We start from the raw sequence: 13,990 nt of genomic DNA on the forward strand, positions 1-13,990 counted from the left end.
GGTCTACTTTAGATGTGCGTGGATTTTTGTTTGTTTTTTTAAGCCCCGATGACTTGAAAACGAATGGTAAGTTCTTCTCGCATCATTTGTACAGAGCAATGAAGTCGACACGGGAAGCAGCCATTGAAGCTATGGGTGAGCAGGCAGCCTGGAGTCACTGTCCTACATTGTCAGCAAGCCCCACCACCACACGGAAGAGCAGAGCTCTCTGGCAGTGGCCAGTCCCTTGAACAGAACCTGACAGTCCAGTACTGCCCTCTGGAAGGATTCCTGCCCTTCCACAGTCACATTCAGAATGAGACTCCCAAATGGTGGCCTTGGGTCCAGCACAGATTTTCTAACTTGCCCACTTTTGAGGAAGACTTGGAGGTTCATCCAGCTGCTCTCAGGGTCCTGGAAAACAGGGCTTTCAGATTTTTCACAGCCAAAGATCTGGTCCTGATCTCATCCCGGATCCTCTAGCTGTGCCTCCTCCGTTTGAAGTTGGTGGCCTCCTGAAAGCTCGGGTTGACAGGCTGTGCTACAAGGCTTCCACACTTTGACTGGAAAACCTTGCTTACTGCCCTTGTCTGGTGTCTTCCCACTTCAAGGCCGTTGCTATTGATGGCCGCACTGGGGAGGACAGAGGAATTGGCACTTTGCAGTGTTTGGAGAAGTTAATCAGCTCCAAGTGCAGGCAGACTACCAACAGCCAGCTCCAGAGCAAAGCGCGACTCCTTCCTGTCTCTGGCTTTAGTTCCTCTCACTTTCATGGGACCTTGTGAAAAGCGAGAAGGAGCGACATCCACGCTTCTGCATCCTGCCACCATTGTCTCTGTTGCTGTGGTCTTAATATGTAGCCTACCTTCAGGGTGCCACAGAAACTGATTTCGTCTTAGGTATTTTTTTTTGTTTTGTTTTGTTTTTCGAGACAGGGTTTCTCCGTGTAGCTTTGCGTCTTTCCTGGAACTCACTCTGTAGTCCAGGCTGGCCTCGAACTCACAGAGATCCGCCTGCCTCTGCCTCCCGAGTGCTGGGATTAAAGGCGTGCGCCACCACCGCCCGGCTCGTCTTAGGTATTTTGGCATTGCTGACCTGCCAAGCCCATGAAGCCCCTGGCACGTTGTAGATGTGATTTATAACGTTTTTTTGTTTTTGTTTTTGTTTTTGTTTTTTACATATCCAAAAACCAAAGCAAAGGTGGCTGGAGCTAAGTAGTTTACTTCTTACAAACTCGGGTTCCTGGGATTAGAAGGGGTTGTGAGCCACCCAATATGGTATTGGGAACCAAACTCGGGACCTCTGAAAGCAGCAAGTGCTCTTAACTGCTGAGCCATCTAAACGGCTGAGCCAGCCCTAAAATTTGGTTCCGTTGAATAGGGGGATGGTTATGGAGGCACAATTGGCAGCCTCCCCTGGAAACACCAGTCTCTTTCCATCCTCTACGCCAACTTACAAGAGTCAGTCTACATTTCTGACCACAGCCAAAGCCTGGCTCACCCAGGCCTTCCAAACCAGAGACAAGCATAGGACGGGCCTGTGGGGAACTGGCAGCAAAGGTCCCCAGAGAGATAGATAGTAGCAGAAGGGATGGAGGTAAGCTGGCATCGCTTGTACCTGTTTGTAAGGAAGGAGTGATGGCCAGTCTGCCCCACAGCTGGCAGGCGCTCAGAGGGAGAAGCTAACAACAGGACTATTTCTGGATGGCAGCTGGGTGGATGTGGATGCCACAGACAAGAACTAGACCCTGGGAGGAGCTGCGTTGTCCTTTGGACCTGAATCTAAACTAGGACTTGTGTAGCTCCTCTCTGGAGCCTCGGTCAGCCATCTTTACATGAAACTCTCACTATAAACACTTCTGGGTGGTGTTCACCCCGGTTGGCCCCAGAGGTGGTTTTTGCACCATTCTTACTTACATATTAATCTATTCAAATGGTGTTGATAGCCAAATCTAGCTATTAAAATGCCCCTCTCATAGGGGTGGAGAGGTGGCTCGGTGGTTAAGGACGCTTGCTTCCCTTCCAGAGGACCCCATTCAGTTCCCAGCACACACATCAGGCGGCTCACAACCTCCTTTAACTCATCTCCACAGGTTCTGATGTCCTCTTCTCGCACCCATGCTGCTCTTGGCCCAAGGTCTAGTCCCAGCACTCATGTTGGGTGGCTTACAACTCCAGATCCAGGGGATCTGACCACTCTGGCCTCCCATAGGCACTTGCACTTAGATGCACATGCACAAAAATAAATAAAACATTTTAAAATGTAACTTAGCCTCTTTAGTGGATATATAGTTGTCTTACTTGAAGAAGGCTGCTGTAACAAAAATACCGAAGCTGGGTGCCTTGAGCAGTAGACACTGATTTCTCATCTTTCTAGAGGTTAGGAAGAGCCGGCTGGTTGTCCCCTGGCCGGCAGAATGCAGCCTTCACACAGCATCCTTAAATGTCAGTGAGAACCCATCTTGGTCTTTTCTTTTAAGGCTGCTCAGACTATCGTGAGGGCCCTACCCTACAACCTCATCTGACCTGTTCCTTCCCAAAGGCTCCATCCCAGAGCTGGTCTGTCTTAGTTACTCTCCTGTTGCTATGATGGAAATGGCCTGACGAAAGCATCATAAGGGGCAAAGTGTATTTGGTTCACCGCTTCAGGTTGTTGCTGGGAAGTCAGGACAACAGGCACTGGTCATATTACATCTGCAGTCAGGAAAAAAAGCAGTAAATGCATGCATGCTATACTCAGCACTCTCCTTTTCATTTAATACAGGAGCCTCAGCCCAGTTAAGAAAACCCACGGGTCAAACTAATCAAACTAGACAATTCCTCACACTGAGACTCCCATCTAAGTGGGAGATAGCTTCCATGTATGAGTTGAGCAGTCTTCTAGCTTTTCTGAGTTATCCTAGTTATTTCTAGAAGCCCAGATTCTCTCTGACCTTCCTCTCCCCACCTCACCTCTGGGTACTAGAACTCCTAGAGGCTTCACAAGTGCTTGGGAAGTAGGGCTCACAAGTCGACAGCGGGTTGGGTTCTTAGCCTGGGTCTTGATGTCCTCTGTTGACTGACGGTCTTGGCACATGCACTCTGTGAAGTTTTCTGATAATGCTCAGTTTCCAGTGTAGACGACCATATTTCCTTCCCCTGTGGGGGTGTACGTGCATGCTCTCCCACCCCACCCCTGCCTGGTCTAAGTTACAGTCTCTATCCCAGACAAGTGGCCCCATGGCCAGCCTCACATTCTCACCATCTCTATTCTTCATAGACAACATTATGAATGTTGTCCCCCAGAGCTATGCAAGGTGACAGCTTCCTCCCAGAGACCGTAAGAGGTACTAGGTCATAACCTGAGCTGTCCTGGAACCCACAGATGACTCAAAAGAGCTGGAGGGCTCTCCGGCCTAAAGAACTTAGACCTTTTGTCCCAGCTGGAAAGCCATTCATTTTGTTAATGAAAGGCTACTTCCCCACCCGCTGCATGCACGAGGTTTGTTTTTGTTTGTTTGATTGTCTTTATGTGTATTTGTGTGATATGCGTGCTTGTATACATGTTCACACGGATGTGGGCACACCCATGTGAGCAGATGCACAAGTTTGTGTATGTGAACATGTGGAGGCCTGAGTTTGAACTTGGTAGCAGAAGTCTTGCTCAATCACTCTCCACCTTATTCACTGCAACAGGATCTCTCAATGGAACCCTGAGAGATCTAGTCTAGCAAGCCAGCTTGTTCAGGAGGTCCCTTGTCTCTTGCCTTCGCAGCACTGGAATTAGAGGCAGACCATCATGTCAGCCTGACATGATATGGGTTCTGAAGAGCCAAACTCCAATCACTTGCATGGCCAATGCTTTCTCCAGAGTAGTCTCCCCAGCTCCTCAACTGTGTGTTAGTTAGTTTGTTTGTTTTAAAGATTGATTTTTGTAATATGTGTGAATGTTTGCCGTATGTGTGTCTATGTAGCACACAAATGCCTGGTGCCCAAGGAGGCTAGAAGAGAGCATTAGATCTCTGGAATCTGGAATTAGAGATGACTGTGAGCTGCCATGTGGGTGCTAGGAACCAACCCCAGGTCCTCTGGAGAACAGCCAGTGCTCTTCTTACCCGCTGAGCCATCTCTCCAGCTCTGCCTTCCATTATTTTTCATGTAGCCCATTCTGCCCTTGAACGAGTGGCAATTCTCCTGCCATTACTTCCCAAGTGCCAATATGCCACCCTGCTCCGCCTTGATGGAAGGGGCTTTGAGGTCTTGATTGGTACTTGCCAATCTTTCAGAACTGGCAGTTGACCACAGCAGGTCCACAGTCCCAGCAGGCGTCTGCAGGATATTAGATCATTCCTGGCAACTTTAGCGTGCATTCCCCCATTCTGTGCCAGGCAGACAAATGCCAATAACATGAGGAACTTGTCTCCCCTGCCCTCTTCCATCTCAACAAACTAAGTGGGCATGCCTATGAAGGGACTTCTAGAGTGGTGTAGCCAGGAACAATGCCAGACCTGTTCCTAAGCCAGGAGCCCATGCCACTACCCCTAGCCACAGAGTATCGTGCGGACCACAGACGCCTCCAGGCCGACCCTGCTGTAGACATGGCGAACTGTCCCAACATCTGCCCTCTTACTGTACACAGCTGCCACAGCTCCTGCTTCTTGTCACCCCTGAGTTCTGGTCAGAATTTGGGGGCAGGCATTTGTCCTCAGCACACACTTAGCTGCAGTGGATACTGACAATGCAGGCGCTCACATTTCAGCATCTGTTGGGGGGAGCTATGGGAGGTGCTCTCCACCCGCAGAGTGGAAGTGTCACCAGATGCAGAAGCTAGATCACCAAAACCCAATGTCCCTGGAGTCCCCCCCCCTTTTTCTTTGTCCAATAGGCTATTGGTTCTGAAGTGTAGGAATGATTCTGACATAGAACCTCACATGAAATGGAAATCCATTTCCCCAAAGACCCAATGAAACTCTGTTCTCCTATGTGTTCATAATACTGTCTCGTTTTCTTGTGCTTCATAAACTAAGTTGCACAGCTGATAAAATAGTGAAAAGGAGAAAAACACAAGAAAAAAATACGCCTGACATTGCCAGGAGAAGACAAGGGGAAGAGCCCCGTGGGAAGGGCACTGGCTGGAGCAGGGCAGCTGCCGGGCTGTGTCCCCAGGATGACATCACTCTGGCCTAACCCTGGCCCTCCGGGAAGGAACTCTGGTCTTAGATTTCACTGAGACTGTAGAGAGAGGCCTGCCTGGCGAGCTTTGGGCATGTGGAAATAAGAAGGAGCATGATAGAGATCAAGGCCAGAAGTCAGGTTTCTAAACCAAACCCACACTACTTACGAGCCACCATTCAGCCCTCCGTAACATAAACAGGAGAGTCTAGAGAAACACTTCCTCTTGTTTGTTTGCTTGTTTGTTTGTTTGTTTTTTGGTGTTTTGTTTTTTGGTCTTTCTTTGGTCCAGTAATTCCTCATTATGCTTGCTTCCCTATGTTTTGGAATGGGAATGTATATCCTGTGCCATTATATGTTAGAACTATGTGATTTTTTTAATTTTGATTTTATAGGGATTACTGTTATACTCAGATCTCAGGGGCCCCCGAAAGAACACCATGTAGACTGAATCCCATGTGTAAAAGCAAAGAGACTTTATTTCAAGCTCGAGCTTGAACTCTCTGCCTGACTCAGCAATGAGAGTAGAGTTGAGAAACACTTTCTTAAAAGTACTGAATCCCTAGGCCTTCCGCAGTCTGTTGCTTACACCCAGTCTATGTTGGGCTTAATTACAGCTAGCTTGTAAGAATTCTGCCTTTGACTTGGGTCAACATTATCTGGAAGCATGGGAGTTCAGAGACCTAAGAGCTGGACTTTCCTTTGTAAGCACCACCCCCTACACCAACCTCTTGTGTTTCTCCTAACTTACTTAAGCACATCAACCTCAGGTAAGTCCTCCCAGGGGTGTGTGAGTGTGCCCATCTGTCTGTCTGTCTGTCCTACTGTGTGTACTTTTAAGCCTTTCTCATCCAGGAGAAAGCTCTCCCCTCTACTTTCTTCACACTATTTAAGAACAAAGGAAGATGTTCATAGCAAGATGTTTTGTTGTGGTGATATTTTATTTGTGTTGAAATGTGGTGATATTTTATTTGTACTTTAATAAATAAAGCTTGCCTGGAGATCAGAGGGAAAAAAACAAGCATTATAAGTAAACAAAGAAGTCGGGCAACGGTAAAACATGCCCTTAATCCTATCACTTGGCTGGCAGGGATCTGTCTGGATCTATGTGAATTCAAAGCCACACTAGAGAGAGAGCCAAGTGTGGTGACACACGCCTTAAATTCCAACACTAGTTAACCATGGAGGTCTGGAGGTCTGTACAGACAGACAGGAAGTGACAGAGTTGGGCAGGAAGAGGAAGTGATATTAGCTGGACAGAAAGCACAAATCAGATGGCAGAACAGCAAGCCATATAGGCGTGGGTAGACAGGAAATATCTCGCATTTAGAAGCTGCCGAGTTGGTGAAGTAAAGTTAGCTGTGGCTTTCCCTAATTCCCTGATCTCTCTCAGGCTTTCACCCCTATATCTGGCTCCTTGTTTTTTATTTAATAAGATCATTTAGAAATTCATCTACAGTTTGTAATGGCCCCCCAAAATGGAAACAACCCACCCATCCTCCAGTTGGTGAATTAGTAAATAAGACGCATGAGTCTACTCAGTGGGGTGTCATTACCTGGTCAGTAAGAGCAATGGAATGCTGATCCATGTCACATGGACTGACCTTAAAAACATTATCAAGGCCTGGGAAGATGGCGTAGTGAGTAAGAGTGCTTGCGACCCAAACACGTGGACCTGAGTTCTAGTCCCCAGCACCCATGTAAAAACCTAGGTGTGGTCACACGTGCTTGTAACCCCAGCTCTGTGTGGGTGCAGAGACAGGAGGATTATTGGACTTTCTGGCTGCCAGCCTAGCTCCAGGTTCAGTAAAAGACCTTGTCTCAAGGGACTATGACAGAGACTAAACCCTTGACGTCCTCCTGGCCTCCATTCATGCATACAAATGAAGCTCAAAATTAATTATTTTTAAAAACATATTAAGTGAAAGAAGCCAGTCACAAAAGGTCACATGCTTTCATTTATAATAAGTTGTCCAGAATAAACAAATTCAAGAGCTGCAGCGGTATCTCAGTGATTAAGAGCATTTGCTGATCTTCCAGAAGACCTGAGTTCGGGTTCCAACATCCATGACAGGTGGTTCACACCACCTATAATATAATCTCTAGGGGATCTAATACCCTCTCCTGGCCTCTGAGGACACACACACACACACACACACACACACACACACACACACACACGGCATACACACAGACATATACATATAACTAAAATTTTGTAATGTTAAAAATGTAAGAATAATTTTAAAAATATTAAGAAAAATCAAACCCATGGGGACAGGGAGTGGCACAGTGGTTGCAAAGGACACTAAAGAGCAAACTCATAACCAATAATCCCACATTTAAGGGTCTGACCCAAAGGAACTATGATGATGTTTTATTTGTGCTGAAATGTGACTTTATTTGTATGTTAATAAAATTGCCTGGGGATCAGAGCTAAGAGCAAGTCATTAAGCAGAAGTTTGGTAGTGGTAGCACACGTCCTTAATCCGATCACATGGCAGGCAAAGTCTGTGTGTTCAAGGACACAGCCAGCTTGGTGACACACACCTTTAATCCCAGTACCAACCATAGAGACCTGGAGGTCTGTATAGACAGGCAGTGACGAGAAGGTCATGTAGTTGGGTTTGGAACCAATGGGAAGGCAGAACAGAAAGGCAATAAAAAGACAGGACACAGGAAGAAGGTCTCTCACTCAGGGGAAGGACAGCAGCGAATGGTAAGATAAGGTGGCCTTAGCTCTTGGCTACTGCTCGATCTCTGGGCTTTTAACTCTTTATTTGGCTCTGTGTTTCTTATTTGATAAGACCGTTTAGAATTACATCTACAGGAACAACTATAGTGTTTGCCTTACGACACAAGGACAGTGTTTATTTTTAACTGTGTGTTTGTGTGAGTGCACATGTGTGTGGGTTCCACAGGGGCCAGAAGGGGGCATCGGCTCCCAGGCAGTTGTGAGCTTCTGGGTTCCAGACCCACCTCCATAGAACATGACTGGAAGATGGACACAGAGAAGCTGGTGCTCAGAAGGAGGGAGGGCTCTTGTAGCTGGACTAGGTCCTAAGGGCCCTGACATTTTGCTCTGTCCTCCTGTGAGCCCAACACTGGCCAAAGCACCTTGGCACCCTCTCTCACTGCATAAGACCCTGGAGAGTACCCAGAAGCTGCTCCTCCAGCTGTAAGAGTTACCCTGGTCCTGGCCTGTACTATTTGCATGCAGATTCTATTACCCCAAGGACAAGTCTTCAAAAGGGACAGATTTTTTTCATTCTGTGTCCCCCTTTGATTTACATTCCTACTGCAAATGTGATTATGAATGAAATGAATACTTCAATTTGGAGAGTGGAGGTCAAACCTTCAAATGGCCTCTTTTACCCCAGCTCTCTTTGCAAGGTGGAGAAAGCTTACATCTGCCAATACTTTAAGGATAAGTATTCTGGCCAGTGCCCCACAGTGTCTCCTTGCCCCTGTCCTACAAAGAATGTGACGGTGAATATCCTCAGGATGTCCTCCGCTGTGTCTTCTTTCCTCATATTCACATGTCCCATGCCAGCCTGGCCATTCAGGTCCAACTCAGATGCCTCCTCCTCTAGGAAGCCTTCCTTGCCTGCACTTTCTTCAGCCGAGGATCTCTGGGTATCTACACCAGCTCAGGTTCAACTTCTCTCCCTCGTAGTAAGAGAACCATCTGTACCTAACCCCTGCCACACACACACACACACACACACACACACACACACACACACACACACACACCGTAATAAATTTCTACCAGAAGCATGTAGGTTGCTATGTAGCAGAGGGTGACCTTGAACTTCTGACCCTGCCGCCTCCACTAACAGCTTGCTCCACCATGTCTGGTTTGTGCAGTCCTAGGGATTGAAGCCAAGGTTTTCAAGCATGCCGAGCTCTATCAACTCTATTAACTAAGGTCAGCTCCAAGGCCGTGATCTTTGTTTTCAATGTTATTTAACACTCTTGTCTCCATTGGGAGACATTTTTAAGAGCCATGATAAGATAAAAGAACATGGTTTCTAAATCTGACCTCATCAACATTCAGAACACCACAAATACACGAAAAAGTCATCAAGAGACTGAGAAAAATATTTGCAGCCAATATGACAAATTAAAATGAGATTTTTTTTTTAGCTTAGACTTGGCAAAAACTGAAACTCGCGTTTTTGAAGCATAGTCAATGACAATTTCATGGAAAATATTTGGATTTTAAAAAGCTTCAAAGCAGCAATATTAAACCCAAACTGTGCGATGAGGGGCGTTTACTCTTCGTTTTGCTTTGCTGGTGAGATCAGATTTCTCTACATGGCCCAGGCTAGCCTCAACTCATGATCCCTTTGCTTCATCCCCCAGGTGCTAGGATTTGGGTCATGCCCTTCCCGAGGGTTTACACTTTGTTCGAAGTTTTGTTATTTTACAATTGATTTTCAGAACAAACAAGCATTATGCATATAACTAGAAGCAGAACTTGACAGAGCCAGGCTTGGCGGTGTATACCTGTGGTCCAGGCTACTCAGAAGGCTGAGGCAGGAGGATCACTTGTACTTAGAGTTCAAGACCATCTTAGGCAAGATAGACTCCATCTAAAAATCAAACAAATCACCTTTACTGATAAAACTCAGTATTGGTTAAGAAGTAAGAGGGTGGGCTGATTGGAACATAAATTGGCACAACCTTCTGGGAGGGCGATCTGTTTATTGATTTATTTATTTATGGTTTTTCGAGACAGGGTTTCTCTGTGTAGCCTGGGCTGTCCTGGAACTAGCTCTTTAGACCAGGCTGGCCTTGAACTCAAACTCACAGAGATCCGCCTGCCTCTGCCTCCTGCATGCTGGGATTAAAGGCATGCACCATCATGCCTGTCAGTATTTTATTTTTCAGTTGTTTGTTTTTAAGAGAATCTCACTATGCAAACCAAGCTGGCCTCAGAAATGAGGCCATCCTTCTAGTTCCGCCTTCGTGGTGCTGAAATTACAGGCGTGTACAACTGTTTCCAGTTTAGGAGGGCAAATTAACAGTACTTATTAAGCACTTTGAAGATATTTACATTGCCTAATCCAACTTGTAGTCATTGATCCTAGTAGCCCGATTAGAATATGGATAAGAACGTTGTCTAGTGACTTATTCTAATTACTAGAAGAAAAATGACTAAGGAATAAAGCAAATTTGAACAGCGATATGCACACAGACACTCAAGGCAGAGGCTTCTAAAGTATTGAAAAACAATGTAAGTGATTAATTAGTTAACTGAGAATTGTTATTTATTTCTTATTAATAAGGATGTGGGTTGATAAATTATGATGTGGTCAAGCAGTAAAAGATCATTGAAATCCTGAAAATACTTCATAGGTAGAATATTTAAGGAAAAAAGGAAAGTGAGGCAATGATGTAAAGTTTAGAGTAACAATCTAGATTTCTAAAAGCAGGAAACGAGTGGGAGGCCCTAGGTGTGTACATGTGTGTGTACATGAACTCAGAGGCTTACAATATGCAATGGTGAATACAGCTACATTCATTCATAACTCTAGAGGGAGATGCGGATCTTTTTACACACAATTGCCGGGTGTTTGTGAGTGCATGCATGTTCATGTAGGGGGATATACATGTGTATGTAGGGCAAAGGACAATCTTGAGTGTTACTCCTCAGTCATCACTTTTTTGTTTATTTTATCTTGTTTTTTGGAGGCAGGGTCTGTGGTGGTTTGAATGAAAATGACCCCCTTAGGCTCACTGGGAGTGGCACTATCAGGAGACATGACTTTGTTGGAATAGGTGTGGCCGTGTTAGAAGTGTGTCACTGGGGGTGGCTTTGAGGTTTTAGAAGCTCAAGCCAGGCCCTTAGGCTCACTTGCTCTGCCTGCTGCCTGCTGATCCTGATGTGGAACTCTCAGCTACCTCTCCAGCACCAGGTCTGCCTGCATGCCACTGTGTTCCCTGCCACGATGACAATGGACTAACCTCTGAGCTGTAAGCCAGCTCCAAATAATGTTTTCCTTATAAAAGTTGCTGTGGTCATGGGGTCTCTTCTCAGCAGCAGAAACCCTAAGACAGGGTATCTCATTGGCCTACAATTCATCAAGTAGGCTAGACTGCTAGCCAGGCATTTGCCTGTCTCCATCTCTGCAGCATGGAGATACTGGGGACCACTATACTGGGTTCTGGGAATCTAACTCAGGTCTTTGAACTTGCAAGGCAAATGCTTTACCATCTGAGCCATCTCCCTAGTTCTTTGCCAAGGTTTTTGTTTGTTTGATCACCAAGGGCCAGATCCCTTTTTAAAAGGTCTCTGTGCCTTTTAAATAGTGACAGAGTCAGCTGACATCACTAACACACTAGACTTTGACCCCGCAACCCAACCACCAGGACCTTGTGAGGTGGACCCAGCTGTTCACTGCAGCCCTGGGCTGGCAGCAGATTGGAAGCAACCCGATGCTCATCACCCAGATCTAAAAATATTTTTTTATGGGTGTGTTGTGAGAGTTTGAATCCAGGACCTTGAATAGGCTGAGAACTCACCCTACCACTGAGTCAAATCAGTAAGGACTCAGACCTATACTAGAACACTCTGTCCTCACAAACAAGCCTGAGGAAACTTTTTCAGATTTTACCATGATTATTATAAACTAATTATTGGTTAATAATCATAACTATCCTATGAGGGTTAGTCACAGCTACCAAATGCTCTTCAAGAGAGTAACAAATGAAACGCCAAAACATAACACAAAGGGTAGAGGAAGTTTGTAAGTGTGTTGAGAAAATATCATCTGTGTAGGCAGATGTCCGTAGCTCCAGCTGTGGACACTCTCTTCTGTAGGCGTAATTAACTGGAAGGTCACGTGAGGCTGAATAGGCGAGGGACTGTTTTGACTCAGTCCATGACTATATCCAGTGACTCGTAATGCTAGACACTAGAGTCACAATGGACAACTCCAGGCTCTTGAGCATCCTGAGAAGCTTGGACTGTGTATCCAACCTGCCTTGACTTAAACCCTAAGTGCTTGACAACTTTCTAGACAGCAGAGAAATGAGGGCTGTAAGCTCAGTACCCTTATCCACAAGATGGAGATGATGTGACAGTGCCATAGAGTACCTGTGGAATGAGCCACATAAAATATTTTCATTTCTATGTAACAATGCTAACAATATTATTAGTCCATGACTGTCCTGAAGATGGTCACTTATCGGGTCCATCAGAAAGGCCCTGCCTGTGCATTCCAGGCTAGCCTGAGCTACACAGGAAGGAACCCTGTCTCAAAAAAATAAATAAATAAATAAATACCTAAGTTTAAAAGAACACAGAACTTCAAAGAGCCACTACTGAAGATCTAGTGTTCATAGATTTGCAAAGTATTCGTAGCTCTAGGCTTGCAGAAGGCTCACAAATGTCGTGAACAGAACACTTGAAAAAAGCCAAGTTCATTTTTCTCTCCCATTTCTGATTTATGGGCTCCTTTTATTTTGATAATTGTTTATATGTTTCCTAGAATTCCTATGTAAATTGATTTTTTTTGTGGGGGAGTTGTTTTCAAGCTTATCTGTTTTCATACTGTTCGGCTCTTGCCTTAAGGCTTGAGGCACTGTTTATCTCTTCAAAGATTTCAAACATGCTGGTTTCTAGTTCTCAAGATTCAAGATCTAATTGTCCCTGCTGCCAAATGTGTGTGCTTTATTTCTTCACACGGTTGTGTAAATGTATTGCACACTCATCTCTGCAGGCTTTATTCTTTCCTTCTCTCTTTCTTTCTTCCTTCCTTCTTTCCTTCCTTCCTTCCTTCCTTCCTTCCTTTCTTTCTTTCTTTCTTCCTTCCTTCCTTTCTCTTTCATTTACTTATTTCTTTGGGAAGGAAGAGGATGTGCCATCATAAGCTTGTGGAGGTCAGAGGACAACTTTCAGGTGTCACTTTTCTTCCACTATGTGAGTTCTGGGGAATCGAACTCAGGTTGTCAGGCCTAGCGGCAAGCTGCTTGAATCATCTTGACAGCCCTTTTTCTCAGATTTCTGTGAGTACCTATAAGCCCTGACAGGGAGTGACTTGGATCAGTGAGTCTCTGAGCCAAGCAAACACCATCTTGTAGGGGAGGTGTGGGGTTCAACTGCAGAGGATCATCCGGATGGGCTTGTCAGGAGCCCTCCCCTGAGGAGCCAACCACTCCCCACCTTTAACCTGTTGTAGGCAACTCTGCCTTAATTGCATACAGCCTCAGGGAAGGGCTCATGACAAGGCCGGGGTAGAGGTGGACCTCTATCTCTGTAGCTATGGGGAAGCCCTCATCCTTGCTGGGTAAAGGCTTTCCAGGTTTGGCCTGCTGTTGGGGGAGCACCCACACCCCTGTAAGTGACCCTCACCTATGCTCTGTCAGGAAGTCCAGTGAAGTCATTCTTTCTCCAAAATGAACTTTGGCAGAATTGTGTCTCCGTTTGTTGTTGGGACCTAAGGAGATAGGGTAGATGTTGCTTACATCTCGCCCTGGGAAAGAATTTTTTTTTTTTTTTTTTTTTTTTTTTTTTTTTTTTTTCGAGACAGGGTTTCTCTGTGTAGCTTTGCGCCTCTCCTGGAACTCACTTGGTAGTCCAGGCTGGCCTCGAACTCACAGAGATCCGCCTGGCTCTGCCTCCCGAGTGCTGGGATTAAAGGCGTGCGCCACCACCGCCCGGCATCTGGGAAAGAATTTTAACAACCATCCTTATCTAGTGGCTTCATAGCCCCTCAGGTCCTCTCAGTTTCATCTGCTCTGATCAAGTGGTTACTTTTTTTTTTCACTTAGAATCCCTGTGTCACACACAAGTATGACTTCAGACCGCACATCTGTACATGGTCTGGAATAAAATACATGGAGTTTGTTTT

This window comes from Peromyscus californicus, unplaced genomic scaffold (genome assembly GCF_007827085.1).
Source record: "Peromyscus californicus insignis strain IS unplaced genomic scaffold, ASM782708v3 Scaffold_5__1_contigs__length_169319896, whole genome shotgun sequence".
Classification (NCBI taxonomy): domain Eukaryota; kingdom Metazoa; phylum Chordata; class Mammalia; order Rodentia; family Cricetidae; genus Peromyscus; species Peromyscus californicus.